The sequence below is a fragment of the Balaenoptera borealis genome (assembly GCF_965194805.1).
Source record: "Balaenoptera borealis genome assembly, chromosome: 3".
NCBI classification, from domain to species: domain Eukaryota; kingdom Metazoa; phylum Chordata; class Mammalia; order Artiodactyla; family Balaenopteridae; genus Balaenoptera; species Balaenoptera borealis.
In genome coordinates, this window is record NC_138866.1 from 182,699,080 (window position 1) to 182,725,307 (window position 26,228).

The 26,228-nt window shown below is 40.7% G+C and overlaps 1 protein-coding gene and 1 long non-coding RNA gene across 5 annotated transcripts in view; one reads left to right on the forward strand and one right to left on the reverse strand.

The window, feature by feature from the left end:
* The window catches only part of SVIL (supervillin), a 239,797-nt gene that overhangs the window by 198,145 nt on the left and 15,424 nt on the right, over window positions 1–26,228 (reverse strand). The gene's annotated exons all lie outside the window — the stretch shown is intronic.
* On the forward strand, window positions 5–24,491 carry LOC309626081. The gene is made up of 2 exons (XR_014242955.1): window positions 5–4,097; window positions 6,316–24,491. It is a non-coding gene; the product is annotated as an uncharacterized lncRNA (long non-coding RNA).

A 26,228-nucleotide genomic window follows, 5' to 3' on the forward strand; every position in this document is an offset into this window, starting at 1 on the left:
AAAAAAAATTTTTTTTTTTTAAATTACAGGATGTAACTTCTAAAGCTGAGGAATACATACGTGAGATGGAATAAATTCATTTGCCTTAAGCTAACCTCTGAAAATACTGGACTTCACCCGACTTTATCGATATCCCTCACTCGCATAAGGCCTCGCACAATGGGAAGTGAAACTGACAATTTCTATAACAGGTTTTTTCTACTTGGTCATTTTGATCACGACTAAAATTGCCTTGATTAACCTGACTTAACTCGAAACATTTGCCTTCAGCTACTGTAAACAACCAAGTTACCCCCAATTTCAGCAACGCGGAGTTCCCTTTCTTTCCCACTAACCACCTCACCATCGTGACAAGTTACGTCAAGAAGCATCACAAGCTGTTCACCCACATATGCAGGGGACCCAACAATATCCAGAGACCAGAGCGGACATGACCAGAGGGGAGGGAAGAGTGTCAGTTATGCTTTCTTCATCTTGATAAGAGGTAGCAAATCGAATTTTAACGGATGAACAAACTCCTATCCCCCAAGGATGCAATGAAAATCTCCCAGATCTAGAATTAAAATAGAAAGTGCTGCCGTTTTTAATCACGTAACATTCGCTAATTCAGTCTGCCGCTGCCTCACTGCGGTGAGCGCGTCTGCTCCTCCCTGGTGATGGCTGGTGGCTTTGTTCTCTGGACCTGGCTCAGTGCAACTTCAGAAGCCAAAGGTCACCAGCACTCCCGGGTGACTGAATACGAGGTGCAGTGTGGCAGGGACAACCTTGCCTCTGAAAATGCATCCAGAACCCGGTTCTGTGTCCTTCCCAGCTTTCTTTATTTATGCCAGACTCCCTGAGATCTCGATTTGCCCTGCAGGCAGCAGCAAAGGGAACATCCTTCCAGCCTTCTTTGCCCCTCCCCCTGCTTCTCTTAGCCAGACCTTTGCCTTAGTATGTTTCTTCCTGTTTACAGTAGCAACTAAAGGCATTTAAGTACCGCAGTGCACACAGAACTGTGCTACCGGGATGAGAAGCTCTTTTTACATAACTGTCTACCTACAGAGATGTCCCCGGTAACATGAAGCCAAAACTCTCTCCAAACTCTAAAGTATAGAGATGCTCCGCTGCCAGGATATATTGGGCAGGATATACTGAAGTATATCAAAACACATGTACTCAATGGATTATTATTATTGTTATTAATGGCAGTCACTAGAACAATGTGAAAAAGAGAAAGATATTAAGATTACAATAGATAGGCAAACACTTATAAGAGATAACACAATTGCAAAGAGCAGAATTTAAAACTGTTCCAAAGTGCTGATTACAACTATACCAGAAGTATGATCACATATGGATGTAGCTATGCAAATTATAAGATATATATAGATATATATTTATACATTTTATAATTATATATAGATATCTACATATCGATATATAGCACAAATAAACTACAAGAAAGAGTTGGTTGATGATTATTAAATTCTAGGATTCTATGAAAACAGAGTGATAAAGCTCTTCCCAGGCTTAAAACATGCAACACTGGGGCTTCCTGGTGGCGCAGTGGTTAAGAATCTGCCTGCCAATGGAGGGGACACGGGTTCGAGTCCTGGTCTGTGAAGATCCCACATGCCGTGGGGCAACTAAGCCCGTGCGCCACAACTACTGCTCCTGAGCTCTAGAGCCCGCGAGTGCCACAACTACTGAGCCCGTGAGCCACAACTACTGAGCCCATGTGCGACAACTACTGAAGCCCACGCGCCTAGAGCCCGTGCTCCGCAACAAGAGAAACCACCGCAATGAGAAGCCCGCGGACCGCAACGAAGAGTAGCCCCCGCTCGCTGCACCTAGAGAAAGCCCGCGCGTGAAGACCCAACACAGCCAAAAATAAATAAATAAAAAATTTTAAAAATATGCAACACTTCTGAATCACAGAATCTTGTCACCAGAAGGGACTTTAGCTCAACCTTTTCATTTCACAGATTAGTAAATTATACCAAAAGAAGTTAAGTGACTTATCCATGGCCATAAACCTACTTCCTGGCAGAAATGAGACCAGCACCGGCAGGTCCCCACTCACGAATCTGCCTTCTCCTCAGAGCACACTGCAATGGACTCATGCAAATAAATCAGGGGGTCCCGGTTATCTGAGTGGTCATTGCCCAAAAACCCACGTGGTTAGGAGCGTTTTTAGGGAAGCACACCTTCAAAACTCTACGATATTTCCTACTATCAAGTCATTTAAATGACTTGAATTCCCACTCAAAATTCCATCCTTGTTCACCGTCTGCATCTTTCCTGATTGCAAATCCTGCCCTCCAAATACAGAATTTCACAAGGTTAATCAAAAGGGCTTTAGAGAACTTCCCCAATAGCAGGTGAAACAAGGGCAAGTGGGTACTGAGCAGGTGGATGAGGCAACAATCTTTAAGAGAAACGTTTTAAGTTGGTGGTGAGATAGGGATTTCAATACAGAAAGAGTTTAATAGTGAAGAATCTAAAGGGCCCAAAGGAAAACGACTAGGACCTCAAATATTCCTGTAAAACTGACCATCTTGAAGATGTGATGTCAAGGTCAAATGGGATTTAAAAAGTACCACGATATACAATCATACAATTTTGTCTAAAAATGTATTCTTCTCCGAACGATCAATACTTGATTTTTGCATCGCTCATTCTAAGAGTTAGCCATGGTCAAAATGATCTTCTAAATTGTGTTAAATATAAACTAAAAGAATTATTTTCATGATATTCAGAGTTTTGGGCAAGATAAAGTCCTAAAGCTTTTTAAAATTGTATTATGAAATTTTGGTCCCCATTTAAGTGGATTCAACCTAAATGGCCTTTTTCTGGTTCTAATTATCCTCAGATAACAAGGACCTGCTGTAGAATCTTCAGAAATAATTTCTTAAAGTATAAATCAGTAATATGCAGGGTATTTATCTCATTTCAAGCCAAGCATACATTTTAGGAGCAGGAACTTTAGATCCAGAATATGAAATATCAGAGGACAGTGTGTTTTTAGTTTGTCCCTCTGCCATAAAAAATAATGCATTTTATATTTTATTTTATACAAAATAAAAAGGTTACAAAATTACAAATGACTATATTTGTCTCAATTCTTTTAAAAAGAGCAAAAGTGTAATAATGTATTTACCATTCTGAATTACATAATTAAATTTTATACCCTATTTTATTTGAACATAACCATGAAAAAAGCTATATAAGGTTCTTAATAGTGGTTAATTTGCATACTGTGATTGGTTCTATCATCTGCAATTATCTGTGGTTCTGCATAATTCCTGGTCTGAACTGCACCTGAGAACAATCAAGTTGGCTGAGTTTTCCTGTGCTCAAAATGCTTATTACACGAAAATGGTTCATACTCAGGGCTGTTTAACATTCACTCAGATAATAAAAGGGCTTCTAGTATCATGAAAACACAAGGTTTCATTTTAGAAGCATCAATTATTCAGTGGAACATTTTCTTCTAGAAGAATAAGAAAAGAAAGAGAATATTTTTTTCCATTAAATAAAATTGCAAAGTTCTATAGTAGAAAGATATTTTTTTCTTTTATTTTCCAAATCTGTAACAATACTAAGCGTCTAAATAATCAATGACAAACACACCTTAAAGTACGTGGGATAATAAATCTGAACGATTCACTTCTTGGAAAGCTTCTAGCTGCTGTGACCGAAATAATAAACAATTTATGATTCAGTTTGTTTACTAATCCTGTCTCAAAGGTCAAGGCCAAAATTATTGACTCAGTCTTGCTGTCAAATTTACTTTGCAAATGAGTATGAATGTATGACTCAGGATTAAGATGTGACTAAAGCTTCCTTCCAGGAAAGACAACAAAGCTCCCAGTTCCCACAGCCACCAGAGGCTGAAGAACAAAGGTGGGGAATACCAGGCAGATGCTTGAATTTTTTCACCACTGTGGTCCAAGAACAGTAAGAAGAAACTGCTCAAAATCACCTTCCCAAATACTTGAGACTCATGCTAAATGAATCGGATGAGCTCTCTGCTCTGGTCCCCCTTCCTGGAGTGGAATCAGTGAACAAGTGGAAATTCAAGGACCAAGGGAATCCCTGCTCTACTGACTCGGGTAAGTTACTGCCAACCTCCGGGGAGAAGTTTGGTTCTTTTACTGCTCTAAACAGGAAGTGTTTGTGCAGGGAAGCTTGACCAAACCATCGCAAGCAAGAAATCACGGATTGGGCTCCTTATTTTTGGCCAACTGACTTAGAAGCAGGTGTTTGTCAACATTAAAACTGCCTTTGAAAGGAAATGCACCACTAAACTTCCTATCAGCCCTAAGAGGTGACGTCACGAGGATGGTAATAAACGTGACTAACCGTCCCCTGATCTGCTCAGCATCTTCTAGCCGCGAGGGAGGGAGCATGCCATCACTGTCTAAGCAGGGGGCCGGCTGGGCTCAGGAATCCCACAGACTGCCTTACAACGCTTCCTAACTGGGGCACGTCTCCTCACCTCGCCAAGCCTCTCCACTCGTCTGTAAAATGGCTACAGGAACAAAGTCGTAAGATTCTTACCAGCTTTAAAGTGTCAAGTGCGTAGCACAGTGCTTTGGACACAAACTATTCAGGTGGTTCGTTATTCTTCTTCTTCCTGCTACATACAAAATAGAGTACCTTCCTACATTCTCTTGGGAGGAGCTGCCTTAGATAGTGAACATTTTCTCTACTTAGAGCTGATCCTTTCCACCCAAGACTGTGACTGGGGATGTTTTTTATTACTGTGAAAATACAGAAAAAGTAATACTTCAGAATGCAGCATTCTAAAATCCTTTTCCCTAACAGTTACTCCAGAAGAGAAAGGACCCTTACGATTTGTGGTTTCATGATCTCTAACACTGACATAGCACCAGGCCCTGTTTTCCATACGTTAACTCATTTAAAATCCATAATATCCCCATTTTACAGATCAGGAAACTGAGAAGCAACTTGTCCACATGCCAGAGCCACATAGGACCTCTGTGCTGTGTATTTATTTGGGGGGATTCGGGGAGGAAGGGTAGGGAGGGAAGAAGAAGGATAAAAAGCAAAACAGTCTAGAATATTCTTCCCCCCTCCAACACACATACATAGCAAAGAAGATTTTAATTGTGAAGACATCAAATACCTTCCCACTGGCTAGTTCTTCAAATAAAAATGCTTGATTTCTTATTTAAGTATTTTCCTAGAGATACTTGCAGAAACAGGAGGAAAGAGAGGGCTGGTTACCAAGCAGAATGGTGTCAGGTAGCAGCATAGAGAGAGGACCCCTGCAGGGCTCTCAAGGTAGGAGGGTGAGAGGGGATTGTTCTAGACCTTACTGCAATCTAGCACCAAATGGCTGTGTTCATCACAACTGCACACACACAGGACACCTGTGAATTCCAGCCCATTCTCCCACTGCTAGAAACCGTCCCCAAAGCATCCTTCTTAAATATGATGCCTTCAAATGTGAGAAAAGCCAGAAGAGCAGGAGCTGCTACTGAAAGAAGTATGGGTAGATATGCACGTGGCCTGTGCAAGGTCATTACCAACATTAATCCAATCTTCATTCATCATTAAACATGATCCCCATTTTAGAGGCACGCTTAAGAGATGGAGCGTTTTGCCCCAAGCCACTGCAGACTGACTGATAAATTCCAGCTTCTAGACGCTATGATGGACTAAGGAGTCCAGTGGGGTTTTTGAAAGGCCATCATCTCCCCGCATCGCATAGAGACACCTCTGGGGAGGAAGACGGGTGAACAGTGCACCCCAGGAAGAAGAGGTATACCTACGTAAACAAGGATGGGAATAACAAAAATTAATAGTTACACTTGCTTCGTTAAGTGTTTTGCAAAACACGATTTAATGCTGTCTTTATATAACCACAGGGGAAAAGGGAAACTAAAGAAGAATTTGGAACATGTGGGAAACCTCGAGGTGAGAGGTTGACATGAGCTGCACAACGTTAGGGACAGAAACTTAAGGAAACTGAACTTTTGGAAGTAACTGCGGATTCAGAAGAAAAGACGGCAAAAGGGAGAGAGAGGACCAAGGAACCACTGCAGAGCCAGGCGCCTCTCTCTTCTGCAAATAACCGCACTGCTCGTGGCATTTCTGAGGCCAGGAATTAGGAAACTACTGTATCAGAGTCCGGGGGCTTAGAGCACACTTTCTGCTAGAAGGTGGGCCCCTGGGTTCCACAAAGTGAAGAGAGATTAGGAATGAAGATGCAGCAAAAACCAGGGGGGCCTCAGCAGCCAAACTCTTTAGAATGTTCATTTTAAATTAAATTAACTCGTTTAAAATGCTAATTTGTCACTTCAGAGGGTGAATAAGCTTGATGTCTCCCACGAGAAAACCCCTGCTGCCTGAAACATCTCACCCCCCCCCCAAAAAGAGGCAAACTTTGAAGGGAAATAAATCCCATCGCTTGTATTTAAGAAGCTGTTCAGGTGGCAAGGGGTAGACAATGGAATCACATCCACGTGAGCAAATGAAAAGTTGCCTGAAGTTTCCCTCAAGCTCCGTTTCAGGATCAAGGTGGACAGAGAAAGTGTCGTTAACAGGTGTCAAGGTGGGGAGGCGTCCGGTGCCCGTTTGGCTGCACCATTTAAAGCCAACGGGAGCCAGCCCGGCTGGAAAAGCACTGTCATCAAATGATACCGTAAGACCACGGATTTGGAAGCGCTCAAGACAGATCTGAACAACTGGTGGACGGGCTGGATTGTGTCTGAGAGCTGAATACAAGAACGGATTTTAATAACTGAACAACGGCTACGGTTTTAATGATATGGCCGGACAGGCTGAGGCCAAACTGGCCGAGGGTTTTTTCAGCCCGATTTGCTAGACTTTTTAGCGAGTGGTATTGGTGGAGGTGGAAACACTGGATGGGAAGCCAGGCAGGGCCAAATCTCCAGGCAGGAGAACGGGAGACGGTTCAAGTCCAGGCCTTGGCGTACCAGGGGTCAGGGGCACCTGCTACGCTGTTTCCTCTGGGTACGTGGGCAGGTGAAAATGCTAGTCTGTGAAGAGAAGACACCAAACCAACTGAACAGTGTTTTGGGCTCGAAACCCTCCCTTTAGACAAATAAGAAACTGGAGAGTGATTTTCAAAGTTTACACTGATGGCATCTGACTGACCAGGCAAAGATGAAGGGAGATTTCCAAACTCAGGGGAGAACAGCTGTTTTTCTTCAAAAAGGAAAAAAAAGAAGAAGAGGACACGATAAAGAATATAAACATAGATAAAGGAAATTAATTCGCCTAAAATAAAGAGGGGCTCAAAATGTCAGCTTCTTTAGCAGATATTGGACCAAGACTGAGTGCTCACCGCATAAGACAAAACTGCTGGAAAAAAAACAAAAAACAAAAAACAAAAACTGCTGAAATCAAAAGGAATCAAAAGGAATCAAAAGGAGAGCTGGATGAAGGTGGTTCTTGAGGGGACGTCCGAGCTCTACCTTCGTTTGCGTGGGCTGGAAATTCACGGTAAAATGAAGATCATCCTCGGTCATGTTTTTCACTGAGAAAGCCCTTGGATGAGTATTTTCCCCAAACACTCTAACCACCACATGATCCCAGAGGCACCTTCACACCAAGGAGACATACCTGCATAATCTTTCTGCCAACAGGAGCCTAGAAATGCCACAGGAAGAGTTCTGGGCACCTGCTCCGTGAATCCCCTGCCATAGCCTATAAAGCAGCGAAGAAATGTGTACTATTTCCACGATTTCTGGAAGACAGCATTTGGCTGCTTCCCTGTACTGCCCTCACCCCCAATCATAAGTGCATCCTTCTTGGCTATTCGGATACTTACATAAACGCAAGCTGGAGAAGCACTGCATTGGGCCCATGTAATCCCACGGCTCCAACAAGCAGCAGGTACCACTGGGGCTGCCATTTTCCTCTTCTCCATCCTCCATCCCTCAAACACCAGGTGCCCTAACAACAGCAGGCCCGTCTTCCTCCTCTCTCCCACCATCGCGCCCCCCCCCCCGACCCCTCACTGCAAGGATGGACCCTGCATGACAGCCCACCCCTCTGGGTACCGCCATGGGCGCGTGACCCAGGCCAGAGAGACTGCTTCCACAGGACTTGATTAAGCAGCCCTGGAAGAAAGAGGGTCTTTCTTCTTTCTCTTTGGGTCGAAGCTGTAAGGATCGCCAGCAGCCATCTTTCAGGCCCATTCCCCAGGGGGCACCTGAGCCTCGTCTGAAGCCAGGTTCACCCCTGGATTTCCCTAGTTTATAAGTCAGCAAACTCCATGTTTTGCTTAAGCTAGTTTGAGTTGGGGGGCGGGGAGATGTGTAACCCCCAATGTTCCTCAAGAAACGTAAGACTGTTGCTTTTTTTAATAGGAAAGAGAAAAATCTTATATCTAACAATATAACCAGTTACCATTTCCCACCCCAAAATATTCTCCACATTTCAACAGAAAATAATTGTTCACAAATACATTCATAAAACAGTCACTTATTTTAGGCAGAAAATGGTTCTAACTTGATGCTTGAAACCTTAAAATTAAATGGTTTAATTATAAGGCTCCAAGTTATGTTTTCATATATTGTGACATTCTAATAAATTTGAAGGATTGTGTAAAATAGTTTTCAAAGAATTCTGTCAGACAGGATGTGGCGGCATCTTGAAAAACAACGAGCCATGGTGTTTCCCAGGGAACTGTCCCAGGCTGAAGCCTCATAAAGACATCTGTAAAGGACAGAGCAAGTGCTACTTTTGGAATAAATGTCCCATCAAAATCGGAAAAGCTCCTGAAAGAAAAACACTGCACACCCAACAGCACAAGCAGACGTCTTCTGTCTCCCTGTGGCACTCAGACATCCCGGAGGAACCCGAGCCAGAACCATGCCTTGGAGACCAGGGGCAGAGACAGCGACCTCCCGCTTGATTCTGCAGGAGGTGAACTCCTGGATGGGATGGCGCACGGAGCAGCCGCGCACCGCAGGCTCCGGCTTCGGCACTCACCCCATCACTCACTCCCTGGACCCCGAGGGAAGCTGCAGCCAGAATCGGGATGTTAGCTCCGATCACAAGTTGATGAGGTTTATCAGATGGGGTAGGAATAACCAATGAAGTTATTCCACTTCATAAATAAGGCCACCCTAATGGGCATCAGTCCAAGATATATTATGGTGACAGTGATAAGAAATCCCTAAACCGACAGAGCTAACAGACCTTTGATCTTTCATGACTTTCCAATGTATTGTCTGTGGACAGTCTGACCACCAGGCCCATCCCTGGCTCTGAGTGGCTCCTGTCCTTGGTGCAAACCTTCAACTTGCAGCCCGACGCTGACACCTTGTTTTCTGCACGTCTGCCCTTCTGGAAGGGCCCAAACTCTAGAGAAGCAGGGATGGAGTCTTCCTGATCTTGCTTCGTGGCGCAGATTCTGAGGAATTTGACAGGCTGCCTAACAAATAAATGTTCATTAAATGGATAAACCCTATTTCCTTTCACTTTGCTGTTTAAAAAGAAAAAAAAAAAAAGAGCAAAAGCAAAACCAAAAAAATTCCAAACTTGGATCTTAGGATCTCAATCAAGATACTCCCAAAATATGAGGGGGCCCAATGTAGACTTAGGGGTAATGTGAAATAATCTAGGTGCTTATTTTTAATACAGGAAAGAGCATAGTTTTTGTTAAAAAAAAAAAAAAAAAAAAAAAGAAAAAATTTCTAGCTTTAACAGACCCAGGATTCTTCCCCCGCTTGCCTGCTTTTTTTATCAGTCTTTTAAAATTTCTCTGCGTTCAGTTATTGAAGGTCCTAACACTGGATTTGAAAGTAACTCAGGTCAATTCAGGGTCAAATACCAGAGACTGAGCACGCCCTCTGCACACGCTGGCTCTGATGATAGGGAACTGTCAGCCCTCAGCCATCAACACCACCTGTTGTCAGAAACCCCCCTCTTGAAAATCGCTTCTTCCACCCCAAATGCATTCCTGTTCTCCACTCATGTGCCCTCCATTCATGACAAGTGAAGCAGAGAAAGGGCAGGAGGACAGAACAAAGGCCTCTCTGTCAGCCAGTCCTCAGGGCGCTCCAGCACCTACCGGGGCTCTGGGCTCAGAACAAAGACCCCAGCGAGGGGCCAGTGGGGCGGACATGTGGCCCTGGGCAGGCGACCTCTGCTAGGGGAAGGGTCCAGACGTTGGCGGCCTCAAAGGGGTAGAGGGAAGCATCAGTGGGCAATCCCTGGATCCGCCTGCAAATAACAGAGTCCTAAAACATGGGATGTTGCCCATCCCATCTGGAATGCCTCAGCAGCCCTGAAAAACAATCCATTCAGTGGAAAATGCCAAGTCTCTCCGGGGAGGTAACTGTCAGATGTGTCCTTGACCTGGGTGTTTATTGTTTTAGACTGAATGTTTTGTCCCCCACACAAATTCATATGTTGAAACCTAACCCCCAATGTGAAAGTATTAGGAGGTGGGGTTTAGGAGTTGAGTAGGTCATGAGGGTGGAGCCCTCACGAATGGGATTAGTGCCCTGATAAGAGACACCAGAGAGCTTTCTGGCCCCTTCCACCATGTGAGAACACGGGGAAACAACAGCTAGCCATCTACGAGCCTGGAAGTGGGTCTTCACTAGACACCGGATATGCCAGCACCTTGACCTTGAGCTTCCAGCCTCCAGGACTGCAAGAAACACATCTGTTATTTAGGCACCCAGTCTATGGTGTTCTGTTATAGCAGCCCAAACAGTCTAAGACATTTATCAACACGGAAGTTCACTGCTATTTCTTACTTCTGTGGGCGGAGCACGCCCACCTTTTACCCCCAAACTGCAACCACTCTTCTCTCAACCAAATCTGTGATTTTCTGTTAGGTTTTCCAGTTCACAGAGCTCACGCCACTCTGCAAATCCACAGCATCTCACAAGTGTGTGCGTGTTCACTTAGGAACTGAGCATGCACTAATAGGTGACAGAAAATAGGTTGTTTTACAATACCTTGGAAATGTTTACACCATGTCTGCCTCACTAGCAGGGATTATTTTCTCACTATTTTTTTTTTTTTTAATCTCCAAAGCACCTGACACAGGCCCTCATGTAGAGTACGTTCTCAATTATTCCCCAAATTCCGTCTAGAATTTAATTTCTTTGGTTATTGATCATTTCCCCCCAGTTGTTCATTTCACCCACAACCAAGAAAACCATTTACTGGTGAAACAGAAAAATGAACTATTGTTCACTTTTATTTGAGGGAATAATCCTGGGACACAAACTCTTCCAACAACAAAGCCAGGATAGAAGATGCAACAACTGAATACTACCCTGGAGACTCAATCATTCATCCACAAAACACTCAGCTTTGGAGGGACAGTGACAAATGCACTGCCTCTGTCTTGGGAAGGGAAGGGAGGGAAGAAGATGTATGAACAAAAGTACACTGAAGTTCCACACGTGCAGTGAACGTATACACACAGGGCTCTTGCACACACAGCTGGTGCCACCAGCAATGCTCTTCATGGTACGACTGCTCCTCAGATTTCAGATTTTGGTTCAAATGGCGCCTCCTCCAAGAAGCCCTCCCTGACCACCAGTGTAAAGTAGGTTTCTCCCCCCACCGCCTAATCCATTTTCCGCACAGCACCCTTCTGAGCACCTAGCACATTTGTAAGCCTGGATTTCTTGGTCCACTGCTCATGTCTGTCTCCCCTTCCAGTCTGAAAACTCCAGGAGGGTAGGGACAGCTTGTTCTTTGCATCCCTGCTCAGAGAAGGTGTGTGTGTGACCAGTGAACGCTGTGAGGATACATGTGCCAGGATGGCCAATCCCACCGCCAAGGTCAAAGGTGGAGGAAGTTGGAAAAGCCGTCCTAAATCACAGAGGAAGTTCATGGGAGCAAACCATCACCCCCAGGAGTAGAGGAGACGGGCAGGCCTCAGGGGGAAATCCTGCTCCCTCCTTTTACTCACATAAAATGGGTACAGCCACTGCCAATGGGGTTGTGTCAGCTCCCCTGGCACCGCGCCCCATACCCAGGACTTGAGCAATTACTGCCACTTCTTCCTCTCTTCTCCCGAGCCAGGTGATTTGGAAAAAAACACATACATACAAAGCACGAAATCCTCCTTGGCACAATCTAATGGACCCACGTCCCTGGCGAGGGTGAGAGCCGGGTGGGGGAGAGGTAGGCAGAAAGGAGCGAGGAGGGTTATGTGATCAGAACGTAAGCTCGAGCTCACACTGCATTAGGAGTGAACCCCTCCCTGGTCATTTGGGTAACTGCTCAATTCCATTGCTTCCTGCATCAGCAAAGATAACCCAGAGTGACTCAAGGCCTGGCCTCCTAAACCAAAAGACATGTGCAGGTACCTCTCAGGAGTCCTCAGGGGGTGCTACTTTAACTTTTAATACATTTAAGGAAGCAATTTTTAAAACATTACCCTTCACTTATACACTGGTGTTACATTTAGGTTGAGATGCTTGCAGGGGGATCCGTTTAAACCATGTCCATGTGGTACCAATTTTAAACATATTAATACCTTTTGAAACGTCAGGAGAGCAGAAATGAGAGCTTTACAATTATTTTTTGAATGCATGGAACAGAAACCATGAAGTGTTAGAAGTTCTTTATCTCTGAATATTGGTAATTAAAGGAAAACATGGCGGGGGGGGGGGTCATTTTTCCTTTAATTTGCAACTTTCCCAAAGAGATCTGCAGTGCAGTCAAAGGTAATGTAAGCAGCATAAATATTCATGGTCAGAAGGAAAAAGGTGTGTATGGTAAACTGAATAATTGCTCCTCCCCCTCCCAAAAAAAGACATTCATGTCCTAATCCCCGGAAGCTGTGAAGGTTACCTAACATGGCAAAGACTCTGCAGATGTAATAAAGTTAAGGATCTTGAGATGGGGAAATTATCCTGCATTATCTGGATGGGCCCAACATAATCACCAGTGTCCTCAAAGGAAGAGGCAGAGGGATATTAACTACAGAAGAAAAGGATACGAGGATGGGAACAGACTGGAGAGATATGCTTTAAAAACGGAGGAAGGAATGCAGGGAAAAGCCAAGGAATGCAGGCAGATACTAGATGTTGAAAAAGACAAAGAAACAGAATCCCCTTGGGAGGCTCCAGAAGGAACTGGCCCTGCTAATACTTGATTTTATCCCTGTAAGACTCATTTTGGACTTCTGACCTCTGGGACTGTAAAGGAATAAATCTGCATCGTTTAAGCCATTAAGCCTGTGGTAATTTGTTACAGCAGCAACAGGAAACAGATACAGTGTGATTGGTTTGTTACTAAATGAAAAATCTAATTTTAAAAGAATAATTATAAATTCTCACCCCCAAACACATAAACTTCTAAGTTTGACCTAATAAATTCTGGGTGCCTTTCCCTTTGCAAAAGCTAGAGCTCTGTTCCATTTCAGACAAAGACTCCTCCAGCATTATCAAATTCAGGGTGTAACTGGAAATCTGTATTTTATTTTTTGTTCTATTATAAAGGTATGCTTTCTTGAATCTTATAGTGTTAACTTAGTTCTTAGATATAGTTCTTATCTCATATTAGGATTAAAATAGGAATAAAGGAGACACGATTTTACAGAAATTCACCATACCAAACTTAAAAAATTACAGCTTATCTGCAATCTGCTCTGGTTGTGTCTCAGGCTGTATTTGTTGGCTAAATAATATACACAGGAGTTTGAATGAGAACTCAAAACTTAATAATTTTATACCCATTGCTTTCCCTCCACTTCTGGAAACCGTTACAGCTGTAAAAGGACTACTGCACTGTAACTAACCAATGTCTGACTAATAAAGAGCATAGCATCCCTCACTTAAGAAAATGGGTAAATGTGTTAGCTGACATAATTTCCCAAAACCTTACACTATAACTCAACCTGGAAACATCTGAAGCATTTATAAACAAAATAATAAGGAAATGAAAGAGCATAGCCCCATAGTTGCTTAAGAAGAATAATATGTAACAGTTTAAAATTCTAACAAAGAACAGAGGAAGTAAATTCAAGTAACTGAGCCACAGTGCTTTGATTGTATGCTCTGAACAGGAATCTTCTAGTGATGAAAAAGAACTGCAGGAAGTCATGACCCTTACTTGTAGTTTCCTGTTGGCAGTGCCATTGGAATTGGAATTCAGATACTCTTCTACGTATATTGCAGGTAGCATAAAGCAAATGAATAAATACACACACTTCCTGTTGGAAATCCAGGCTTTCAATGTGGGAAAAGGGAGATACAAATATGGAATTAGAGAAAAGTGAGGAAGGACCATGTGAAGATGGATTTGAATGGGAGCATATCAGTATGAAGTAACTTTTTTCTTACATTTACTTCCTAACTCTGTCCAATGAAGAAGCCTAGACACTGGGACACCACCTCAGCAAAAATCACACATGGCACCCAGATCTTGACTTCTAAGTACACTCCCCAAAAGGAACCAGGCTCCACAGAGAAATGCCTGATTCCAAATCTGCAGCAATGACAGTGCAAAGTGAATCCGGAACTCACACTGTCCCTTTAAAAAGGGAGCCATTTGATGATTTTCCCATAAGTGATCAAGCTTTTGGTTACCTGAAGTGGGATAACCTAATTATACCTGTCTCCTGTTGTGATTAAATTAATACACAACATCACTTTTGGACAAAAGTGTCCAAACTGAATCTCATTATTAGGAAACAATGAGACAAACCCAGAAGGTGGGACATTTGTCATGACTGTAAGTCCAGAATTTGAAAAAAAAAGACAGTTTCATGAAAAATAAAGAATGGCAATATCATTATTCTAGATTAGAAGAGACTAGAGAAGCAAACCCCCCCAAAATGCATGAACATTAATTGGATGTGGGTCGTCTGGGGCAGAGGGCATAAAAATTTTTTTGGACAACTGGAAACGAATTTTAAAGGAACTGTGCATTAGATAACATTATTGAGTTAATGGTAATTTTCTTCAGTGTGATAATGGTATTGTGGTTATAAGGAGACTGTCCTTATTCTTAGGAAATTCCTGAAGTATTTATTTAGGGATAAATTTCATGATGCTTGCAATTTAGATTCAAACGATTCAGCAAGGAAAAAAATGTATGTGAAAAATCATTGATAAATCCAGGTGAAAAGTATGCAAGATTCATTAAACTGTTCTTCACACTTTTCTGGAGGCTTAAACATTTTCAAAAATTTAAAAAGTTGGAAGAAAAATTCCAAAGAAAGTGAACTTTAAATGTCTTCAAACCACATGCCATTAATTTCGCCCTAAACTAATTTCTACTAATTACTATGCTTGCTTGTTTGAAGATATTCAGGGAAGTAGTGCTAACAATAATGTCGCTATAGCAGTTGTAGTAAAGAACCAAAGAAACAGTATTTTACAGATAAGAAGTGCTCTTTACATAATAATTAAATGGATTCTAAGCAATTTAAAATAACACGGCATATTTACAAATAATAATAATCAAAGCCACTGTGCTAAGTACTTTTCATGTATTATCTCATTTACTCTCATATTAAAACATCTAAGATAGGTACTATTATCACCCCCATTTTATAGATGAGGAAATTAAGACTTAGTAAAGTAATATAAAGTGTAGCTAATATGTCTACACACATATACATACATACACACATAGCTAGGCTGTGATTTAAACTCGGGTAGTCTGACCCACTAAATGATGGTAAAAACACCTTTCTTTTCAAAATGTGCAAACTTACATTAGTGAAAAAAGGAATTAGTTATCAGGAAACGAAAGATTTTGACACAGTTTTGAGACAATGAACACAACCATAAGCACATGCAACTATAAAACAAGAACAGAATGCAGAATGCTTAGAAAAAATTACAATCTGAAAATAAAAAGAACTAATGAAATTTTAAAATAAGGAATACCAAATAAAAATTTCAACAGATGAGTTTGAGGATAAAGTTATGGGAATCTCCCAGAACACGGAGCAAAGAGATGAGAAATTAAGGAAAAGATAAAAAGACGGAGCACTAAATCCAGGAAGTCTAACGTATGACTAATAGCAGTCCTAAAAACCAGAGAAAAGTGGGGGTAAAAGGAAGAAGAAATTATCAAAGAAATAATATAAGAAAACTTCCCAGAGCTAGAGAGAGACAGACACCTTCAGACTCAAAGACTGTGCTGGTGATCACTGCACTGCCTCTCAGCTGCCAATCTACCCTCCATTCCCTCCTGCCTGATCCTGGAGCTGCATGTGGGAAACGTCTCTCCTTTGCCAGCTGCCATCCGGCCAGGCTTTGTTAGGGGGCTCAAGGGGTGGTACACAAGGAAGGGCTTCCCTGCCGGGTGTGTTCTCACCTGCTTACTGCTGAGTGCCCGCAGGCCAGCAGCATGCGCGAGATCCCGGGGCATCCCCTCGGCAGGTATCACCAGCATCCTTGCAGGTGGTTCCCAGCCACTCCAGCGGGTACCCAGTGAGGTGCAGCGGCCGCAAGCCTATGAGTGTTGCTGAGTGAGAACTTGCAGGTACCCAGCAGGTCCTGTAGGCACCAGCGGGGGCTTCCTAAAACTTTCGTCACCACCCCGGGAGGTAGTAGCCCACCCAGAACTGCATGCAGACCCTCACCCTGCTGCTCTCGCACAGTGGGCCACAGAGCCATGCCCTCTTCAAGGGGATCCGACCCTTGGCTCTCAGGTGGACGAGGGGCAGCTGCTTCCACATTGGATCCTGCCTCAACCCTAGAGATAGTGGTTGCTCCCTGTATCCACCAGCCCTATATCCATTACAGTTCTCTTTTCCCCTCTGTAGCTAATCCCCTGCTAACCCCTCTGTAGTTAATCCCCTGCTACTAGTAATTCTTTAAACTTTCCCCGTCCAAATTTCCGTGTGATTTTTGTCTCCTGAACAGAACCTGACCGATACACCCACTGACTACCAAACACAATAAACGAGAAAAGACTCTCACCCAGACATGTCACTGTGAAATCACTGTGAAATTGCAGGATACTGAGGAATAAAAAGAAAGAGAGAAACTCTAGGAGCCACCGAAAAGGAAAAAAGAGTCAGTTAAAAAGATTAAATAAAAAATCAGACCCACATGTGGCTTCTCAAATCAGTAGCAATGAGGCAAGATTTTGACACTGAGAGAAAAATTTATTTTAAATCTATAAATCCACACCAATCGTCGTGAAGAACATTTTCAAACGTGCAAGATTCAGGAAGTTTCCTTCAATCCTAGGAAGTCATGTGAGATTATATTCCACCAAAGTGAGAGTGAAAAACAAGAAAGGGGAAATGCAGCATACAAAAATGGTAGATCAAAGCCTGGAATTCAGAAAAAACTAGCAGGCTCAGGCCCGGAAAGCAATGAGAACTTCAGTGAGTGGGCTACACAAGGATGCAGAAAGAAAAAGGAATTTATTCCACGCAACAAATAAATGAGGTAGAAGCTAGAGGGTCTGAGGGATATGGTAAAGGAGACATGAGTCTTCCCTCAATAAATAAAAAGGTCAATAAAAACTCAAGGGAAAATAAATGCCAAAAACAAAATGCAAGAAAGACATAGTACAAATGTGCCATGGTTTTGAGTGACTGGTGGAATTTAACAGAATGAACCCATTTGTAAATGACACTAGAAATTTTCTCCTTTGAGCAATGCTGTAGTTGCAATACAAGAACTACACGGAGGGAAGTGTATTCATAGCATATTACTGGGCCCTGCCACAGGGAGTATTTACATTAACACACTCACTGTCTTGTAACCTTCAAACAACCTATGGACAAAACAAAGGAAATACTGCCAATTAGAGAAAGCAAACATTACCAACCTCAACAATGCAAAAGTAAAGACAACGCGGAGAAAAGTCGAATGATGGACAAGGGGAAAAGAGAGGCAGACAAAAGGGTGGTGGTACTTAGGATCCTCATCTCACGCAACTTGGCACTTGAAATAAAAGGTAGAAAGTAGATGGAACAAGGTATACAGATCTATGAATATTAAATTTTTTTAACATCTTTATTGGAGTATAATTGCTTTACAATGGTGTGTTAGTTTCTGCTGTATAACAAAGTGAATCAGCTATACATATACATATATCCCCATATCTCCTCCCTCTTGTGTCTCCCTCCCACCCTCCCTATCCCACCCCTCTAGGTGGTCACAAAGCACCGAGCTGATCTCCCTGTGCTATGCGGCTGCTTCCCACTAGCTATCTATTTTACGTTTGGTAGTCTATATATATCCATGCCACTCTCTCACTTCGTCCCAGCTTACCCTTCCCCCTCCCCGTGTCCTCAAGTCCATTCTCTATGTCTGCGTCTTTATGAATATTAAATTTTAAATTGCAAAGGTAACCAACAGAGAAATTCATGTAGCAATAAAACTAAGAAGTTGTGCATGCCTGTGTGCGCGTGTGTGGGCTCCATCCATCACAGCCGGCAGTGTCAACAGATGAAACTCAAAGCAGATACACCAAAGAGAGCTGAGTAAATATGTTGTTAGTTATAGAAGTAATAACCACTACAGGAGCCATCAAAAATGTGTTGCCTCTGGAGAATAAGACTCCTGTTTTTTCATTATTAGTGCTTCACAACCATCTGACGTTTCTGTAATCATGTTCATGAATCACTTTTAGGTTAGGGCAAGAGTTGGCAAACCTTTTCTGTAAATAACCAGATGGTAAATATTTTAGGCACTGTGAGCCCGTACGGTTCTCCAGAAACTACACAACTCTGCCACTGTGGTGCCAATAGACATTTGTAAATGAGTGACTGTGACTGTGTTCCAATAAAACTTTATTTATACAAACAAGTGGCAAGACCGATATGGGCTGCAGGTTGTAGTCTGCAGACCTCTGATCTAGTCCAGTGTTTCCCAGACTATGTACTATAGGATGTTCCAATATATTTAAGGATCTTCCTCCACAGAGAGGGCAGGGAGAGGCTCCATGTCCACAGAGCTTAGAAAATGGTGGGTTAAATGACGCTAAGCAGTCGCCTTTACCCCAGGACTTGAGCCTCCAATGTGCCTATGAGCCTGAATACCCAACCCGGAAGCACACAGTCTGAAGTACACACCAGGTCTCCAGTTTTTCTGAAGACACTGGAAAAACATCAAAGGCCACAGTGTTCTGTAAAACGGTTTGGGAAACAGCGTCATAACCGAATTCCTACCCTATAAAGATGAATAAATAAGACTCAGAGTGGCACGTTACTTGCTCAAGGCTACTGGCTCGGTGGTGTCAGAAGTGGGACTGGGAGCCAGCACAGGGTGCCTGCCGCCACCCCACAGGGCGTCTGCTCAGATGCCCATGGAACGAACCAACCAGCGCAGAGCTAAGGACATCTCTATCCTGAGCAACTCTAGGGGACACACTTCAAAAGAGTGTCACTACGTTGACGCCACAGTAGTACTTACACTTCAAGAAATTGAAAACTATGGGCTTAGATTTTATTGTTTTCTTTAGAAGCATCATGAGGTGAGCTGAAGTGATAAGGCTCAACCACTGTGAGTCTGTTTCCTCATCTGTAATATGGGGGTGGGAAGAGGAGTAGGAAAAAGAGAAAACAAGGAAGAAGAATAAAATAATCTTTTTTCTCAACTTTTTAATGATTCGAGGTCACACTATTCAGTAGTACTAAGCGTACTTCGTATCTTACGATGTTAAGTCACAAATAGCTGTTGATTAAGCTCTGTATGAACCTACAGCAACAGCCAAAGCACAGAACATTGCTTAGGAGATAAAAGAAAGTTGAGGATCAGAGACAAATGAAAAGGGCTTGGGAAACCTAAGATATAATCACTCATTTTTTGTGAAGATAGTACTAAAATATGAAACAAAGCAACACAGTCCCAAACGTGGAAATGTTCAGGATACAAACTGAAAAACAAAAACAGGTGGTCTAGGCAGGGTGGGATTAAACAGAATTGGGTATACCCACTGTGAAAATATCATCCTGGTTCCTAAGATGGTTTCTGAATTTTAGAATGTTTTACAAGATCATTCTTTTCTTTTCATTCAAAGCCCAACCATTCCATTTTATTCATGTCTTTCAGGTGCCCTTTCATCGCCTGTGATTGTAAATGGAGATGGAGTTCTGAAAACATTCTTAGCCACCTGAGCTACAGGGCAGCTCTCACCTAACACCCTCATTAATGGTGTGGAAATGAAGCCTGCTCCTTCCAGAACCATGGAAACACTGCCTCTGCTGACAGAATGTCCATCCAACCAAGTCTGGGTGAGATGGAGCCAGAGGTCAATGGTCAGTAGCCCAGGGGAGAGGAAGAGCAGTAGCAGTTGACCTACAAACCTTGCTTGACCTTGTCCCAAGGTCACAAGCCACAAACTGTCCCTGAGGTCGGATCTTCCCCCCGAGACTTGTCCTAATGGCCTCCCAGTTGGAAGCTGGCCAACCCCTGAGGCATGGTCACCAGATCCTTCAGAGACCACATACTGTAAGACTTCCTCTGTTAAACTCCTAAATCCCTGGGTAAGGTGGGACCGGATAAGGAGGAAGCAGCTGCAGGACAAGAAAAGTGAGGCCCCATCGGGGTGTTGGTATGAGGTTCCCAGATTCCAATGCAAACAAGCCCCTGACCAGCCCTGCCCAATGCAAGAACCATGGCCACACAAGGCTACTTGAAATGTGGTGGGTACAACAGAGGAACCAAATGATATATTTTAATTAATTTTAATTGGTTTTATCTATTTTTAAAAACTGAAACAGTGTAAAATATTTTTCCATGAAACACATATATATTACTTTGGTAGGACACCATTTCTCTTTAAACGGTATATTGCTTAAGATGGTGTTGATGTATTGCAGTGCCTGAATCTACACATAAATACATCACTGATCTACTTTGTGTGAACAAGATGATTCCATTTAAATGATTTCATTTCTACACACTGCTGTCCCCTGTAATGTGTTTGTTGGAATATTTTATGCCAACAGTACAGATGACAGTAATAATTAGGTAAATCCTAATTGGTAGCTAAATCAAAATACTTGTTTTAATTAAAATATTTAATTTAATTATTCTTCTAATTTATAAAATAAATATGGTCAAACTTTCAAGTTTAAAACAGAGTCTTTGTACTGACACAAAATCAAGTGGAGATATAAAAGCTAGTACTATGATCACACAGTGAAGGATAAAAGGAACGAAACAAAGTAAGTAAAAAATGTGATTATCAAAGACAATTGTGGGAACCCTCCTGCACTGTTGGTGGTAATGTAAACTGGTGCAGCCACTATGGAGAACAGAAGGGAGGTTCCTTAAAAAACTAAAAATAGAGTTACCAAATGATCCTGCAATTCTACCCCTGGGCATATATGTGGAGAAAACTCTAATTCAAAAAGATACATGCACCTCTATGTTCATAGCAGCACTAGTCGCAATAGCCAAGACATGGAAGCAACGTAAGTGCCCATCAACAGATGAATAGATAAAGAAGATGTGGTATATATACACAAGGAACACTACTCAGCCATAAAGAGAATGAAATAATGCTATTTGCAGCAACATGGATGGACCTAGAGATTATCATACTAAGTGAAGTAAGTCAGAAGAGAAAGACAAACACCATATGATATCACTTATATGTGGAATCTCAAATATGACACAAATGAAAAGAAACAGACTCACAGACATAGAAAACAAATTTATGGCTACCCAAGGGGAAAAGCGGGGAGGGATAAGTTAGGAGTATGGGATTAACAGATACATACTACTATATATAAAATAGATAAATAACAAGGTCCTACTGTATAGCACAGAGAACTATATTCAATATCTTGTAATAACCTATAATGGAAAAGAACCTGAAAAAGAGTATATATATGGCTGAATCACTTTGCTGTGCACCAGAAACTAACACAACACTGTAAATCAACTATATTTCAATTAAAAAATAAATAAAAATAAAGACAATTGCAATTTGCTGTGGCAGAGCAAATTGAAAAAGCTGTTTACTACATTTAGAAAAACAAAGATAATAAAGCAGACAATATTAAGAGACAGTTTCAGCAAGGGCAGTGAATTTGATGCTCAGTCTCCTTCCAACAGTCACAAAGGAAACAGCCAAAATCATAATTAAATGACCAAGAAAAAATTTTTAATGATTTTTAGCAAAATTTGAGCTTGTAACTACGGCCAGCTATAAAATATCTTAGATTCTTGAATAAAAACAAAAACAAAGGAGCATTTTTAGATGGAGAGATGGCAAAATACATTATTATTTAGTTATGGCAATGTTGTTCGAATATTATGAGGAGAATATAGAAAAGATACTGTTGAAAGAGCGAAGGACTTTCAATTAGCAACCAAACAATTGCCCATAGAAAACACTCCATTTCTACCAATATCAAAGATAAATAAATTCAAAATTTGAAAAATCACAAGAATTTTCTTTAGCTTTAGATGAATTATGCAATATCAGAGACATTGCCCAATTAGTACTTTGAGTATGTTTTGTCTCAAAAGACTTCCAAATTCATGAAGAAATGTTGTCAATTCGTAGACTAAGAAAACTGAACTCATGGTGAAGGTACTTTTGAATCTTGTACATCTGCCAAAGAAGGATTTTGGCTAGATATGAAAACAAAAGGTTTCTATCATGACAGACAGTACTGCTGCTATGTTGGGTCAAAAATCAACACTTACTAGACTTTTCTAACAAGAAACTGGCATTTCTCCTAGTGCTTCATTCTACAGTATGATAATAATTTTTAGTTGGCTTTCTAAAGCCTATGAAAACCATCATGGATATTGTTGTTAAAATTGTTCAGTATAGACACATAAATGCTAAGAATTACCACCAGTTTAAAGAACTGCTGAAAGAAATACATGACAATGAATTTAATGATTATGTGTTCTTTGCCAGTGATCTTTGGTTGTCATGAAACAGTTTTACAAAGATTCACTGTATACTTAAGCAATTCAAGGTTTTCTGTAAACAAATAATAAAGATTAAAAAAGTGCTGTGTGGTTTATGTTTTCTCACAGACATTACACTGCATATGAACAAGCTAAATTTAAAGCTCCAAGGAAAGGAAAAGCTTATTTATGACCTAGCTAGAAAGTGTGAGAATTTATATCAAAATTGATACTTTTCATAAATGAAAAATAATTGTTTTATGCATTTTCATAACTTGGATCAATATGCAGAAGATTTGATTGAAATAAAAAGCTTTATATGAATTGCCTACAATCTACAAGAAAAATCTGAAGAACACTTTATTGAGATTGATAAATTTAGAGTTGGTTTTCAATTTTTATAATATCCCTTTGAATTTGATGTTAGTAATTCTGAGTTGGCATGAGAGTTACCAAATTCACATAACTTGAACAGACTTTAAAACTGACAAGTTTTTAGTTTCAAAAAATCAAATCAATTCTTCTAAAAAGATGAACCAATTTTGTTAACTGAATGGCAAATATTAAAGGAAAAGTATTTTTGACACTTGATTCAGTTATTGGAAAACTTAAGTATGTTTGAAACTTGGTTACACAAATCCACTTTTTCAACTACAAATTTTATGAAATCTAAACACAGACCCAAGTATTTCAGATGTAGTGCCTGAATTTATGCTATAATGCTAACATATATACCAAATTTCAAGACTTAGTACAATAAAATAAAGAAGTCTCATTAACATTTTTATACTGTTTACATGTAGCAATGATAACATTTTGGGAAGACTGAGTTAAAGAAAATATATTATTAAAATTAATTTCACCTGTTTCTTTTTAATTTTTTCAATGTGACTATCAGAAAAATTTTAAATTACATACATGGCTCACATTATATTCTATTGAATAGCTGGAGATGCTGGCTACTCAAAGTAGTCTTTTCCCAGAAGCATCAATATCATCTGAAAGTTTCTGAGAAATGCAGACTTTTAGGTCCCAGCTGAAACCTACTGAACAGAATCTGAATTTTATTGAAAATCCCTGGTTTGGCCAATATGAAATAATAGGAAACACATTTAAGCCTTTGCCTGAGACAAGCAAAAACAAATAAACACATCCCTACCCCTACAAAAAGACAGAGGGTGGGGGGAAAGGAAAAGAAACCAGACAAAATATATGAAATAATGGCTTTCAGGAGACAAGACATCAGGAAGCAAATGAGGCGAGCCTATGAGTATCCCAGCTTATTGCCTTAAGAGATTTCCTGGCCAAGACACAGAGAGAGAGAATCCAAGAAGAGCCCAGTAGATTCCCTGAGTTGAGGATACAGAGCTGAGAGTCTAGGAAGACCCAAAGCAGCTAGAGTCTGTAGGAAAGAGCAGAAAGCTGCACAGAGAGAAAACTCCAGCTATCTGCAAAAGTCACTCTTGAAATATACAAATCAATTTTCACTGCAAAGTAAAGGAGCTGTTACAGTGGAGGATTACCAGACTGAATGTCAATATTATGACATAGTATGAGTGTGTTTCGTGTTTGGTAATTGCAATCGTTGCTTTTGTTGTGGTCATTCATGTACAATGCTTGGTGTCAGTCTATTTATCTCTTGTAAAAATAAAATACAGTGTGTGTGTGTGTGTGTGTGTGTGTGTGGAAAAAAAAAATCTTAAAAAGGGAAAAAAAAAAGTCACTCTTGAGTATTCAGCAGAATACTGATCACAGCATGTGTGTGGGCAAACTATCTGTGGCTGGGAAAAAACTACCAGGATAGATTAGATGTATCACTATCTGGTGGTCACACGGGGCCAAGAATAGTACCTATTTCCACCAGACAGATTGGAAAACCTCATAAATCAGCAGCATTAAGTACTCAGGAAGATCTTGCCTCTTTAGTGTGAAATATTAGCCCTAGATTGAGCACTGCTCCAGTCCCTTCCCCGCTAAGCCTCATAAGCAAGATACAAAAGAATTGCTTGTCCCCAACTAATTTAGCTATGGTCCAAAAAGAAGCTCCAGAATATTTATAGTGATACAAAAATATCCAGAACCCAAGAAGATAAAAATAACAATGTCTGGCATCCAATAAAAAAAAAAAATGTTAGGCATGCAAAGAAGCAAGAAAATCCAACCCATGAGGGGAAATATCAAACAATTAAAACTGACCCAGAATTAAGACAGATATTAGAATTATCAGGCAAGGACAGAGATTCAAGATTTTAAATAGAGACATGAATTTATAAAACACAAGTGAAATTTATAGAGATGAAATCTACAACATGTGAGATGAAAAATACACTGGATAAGACTAATGGTAGAATAGACATTGCAGAAGAAAAGATTAGTGAACTTGAAGACAGCAATAGAAACATCTGAAATGAGAAAAGAAAAAGAGAGAGTTTAAAAAAAAAATGAACAGAGCATGAATGAGCTGTAGAGATAGCTCAGGCATTCTGATATACATGAAATTTGAGCCCTCATGGCAGAGGAGGGGTAGAAAAAATATTTGAAGAAATAATGACTGAAAATATTCCAAATCTAAGAAAAATATAAGCCCCCAAAAAACAAGGAGCTCAACTAACCCCAAGTATAAGAAATAAATACCAAGGCACATCATAAATTGCTCAAAACCAGTGATAAAAAAAAATCTTAAAAGCAATCAGGTGAAAAAGAACACATCATAGAGGAAGAAAGATAATGATGATAGCAGATTTTATGTCAAAAACAATGTGACAAGACAGTGAAGCAACATCTTTAAAGAACTGAAAGGAAAAAACTGTCAATCTAGAATTCTACACCCTGAAAAAATATATTCCAAAAATGAAGGCAAATAAGGACATTATCAGATATATAAAAGTAGAAAGAACTCATTAGCAGCAGTCCTGCATAACAAAAAATGTTAAAGGAAGGGCTTTTAAGCAGAAGGAAAATGATACCAGGTAGAAATATGGATATACACAAAGGAATGAAGAACACTAGAAATGGCAATTACCTAAGTAAATATATGACTTTTTTCCTTATTATTTAAATTTTTTTAAAAGAGAAGTGACTTCTAAAACAAAAATAATAATTTATGTGGAGTTAATTACACATATAAAAGTAAAGTGTATGACAACAATAATACAAAGGCCAAGATGGAAGTACACTATTGAAAGGTTCTTATAATATAGGAGAAGTAGTATAACATCCCTTAAGGGTAGATGATTAAAGATGTATACTGTACACCCTAAAGCAACTACTAAAATAACTAAGCAAAGAGATAGAGGTAATAATCCATCAAAGGCGTGAAAATGGAATCGTAAAAAATTCTCAAATAATCCAAAAGAAAGCAGAAAAACAGGAAAAGAGAATAAAGGACAGGATAAATTAAAAAAAAAAAAAGGCAAG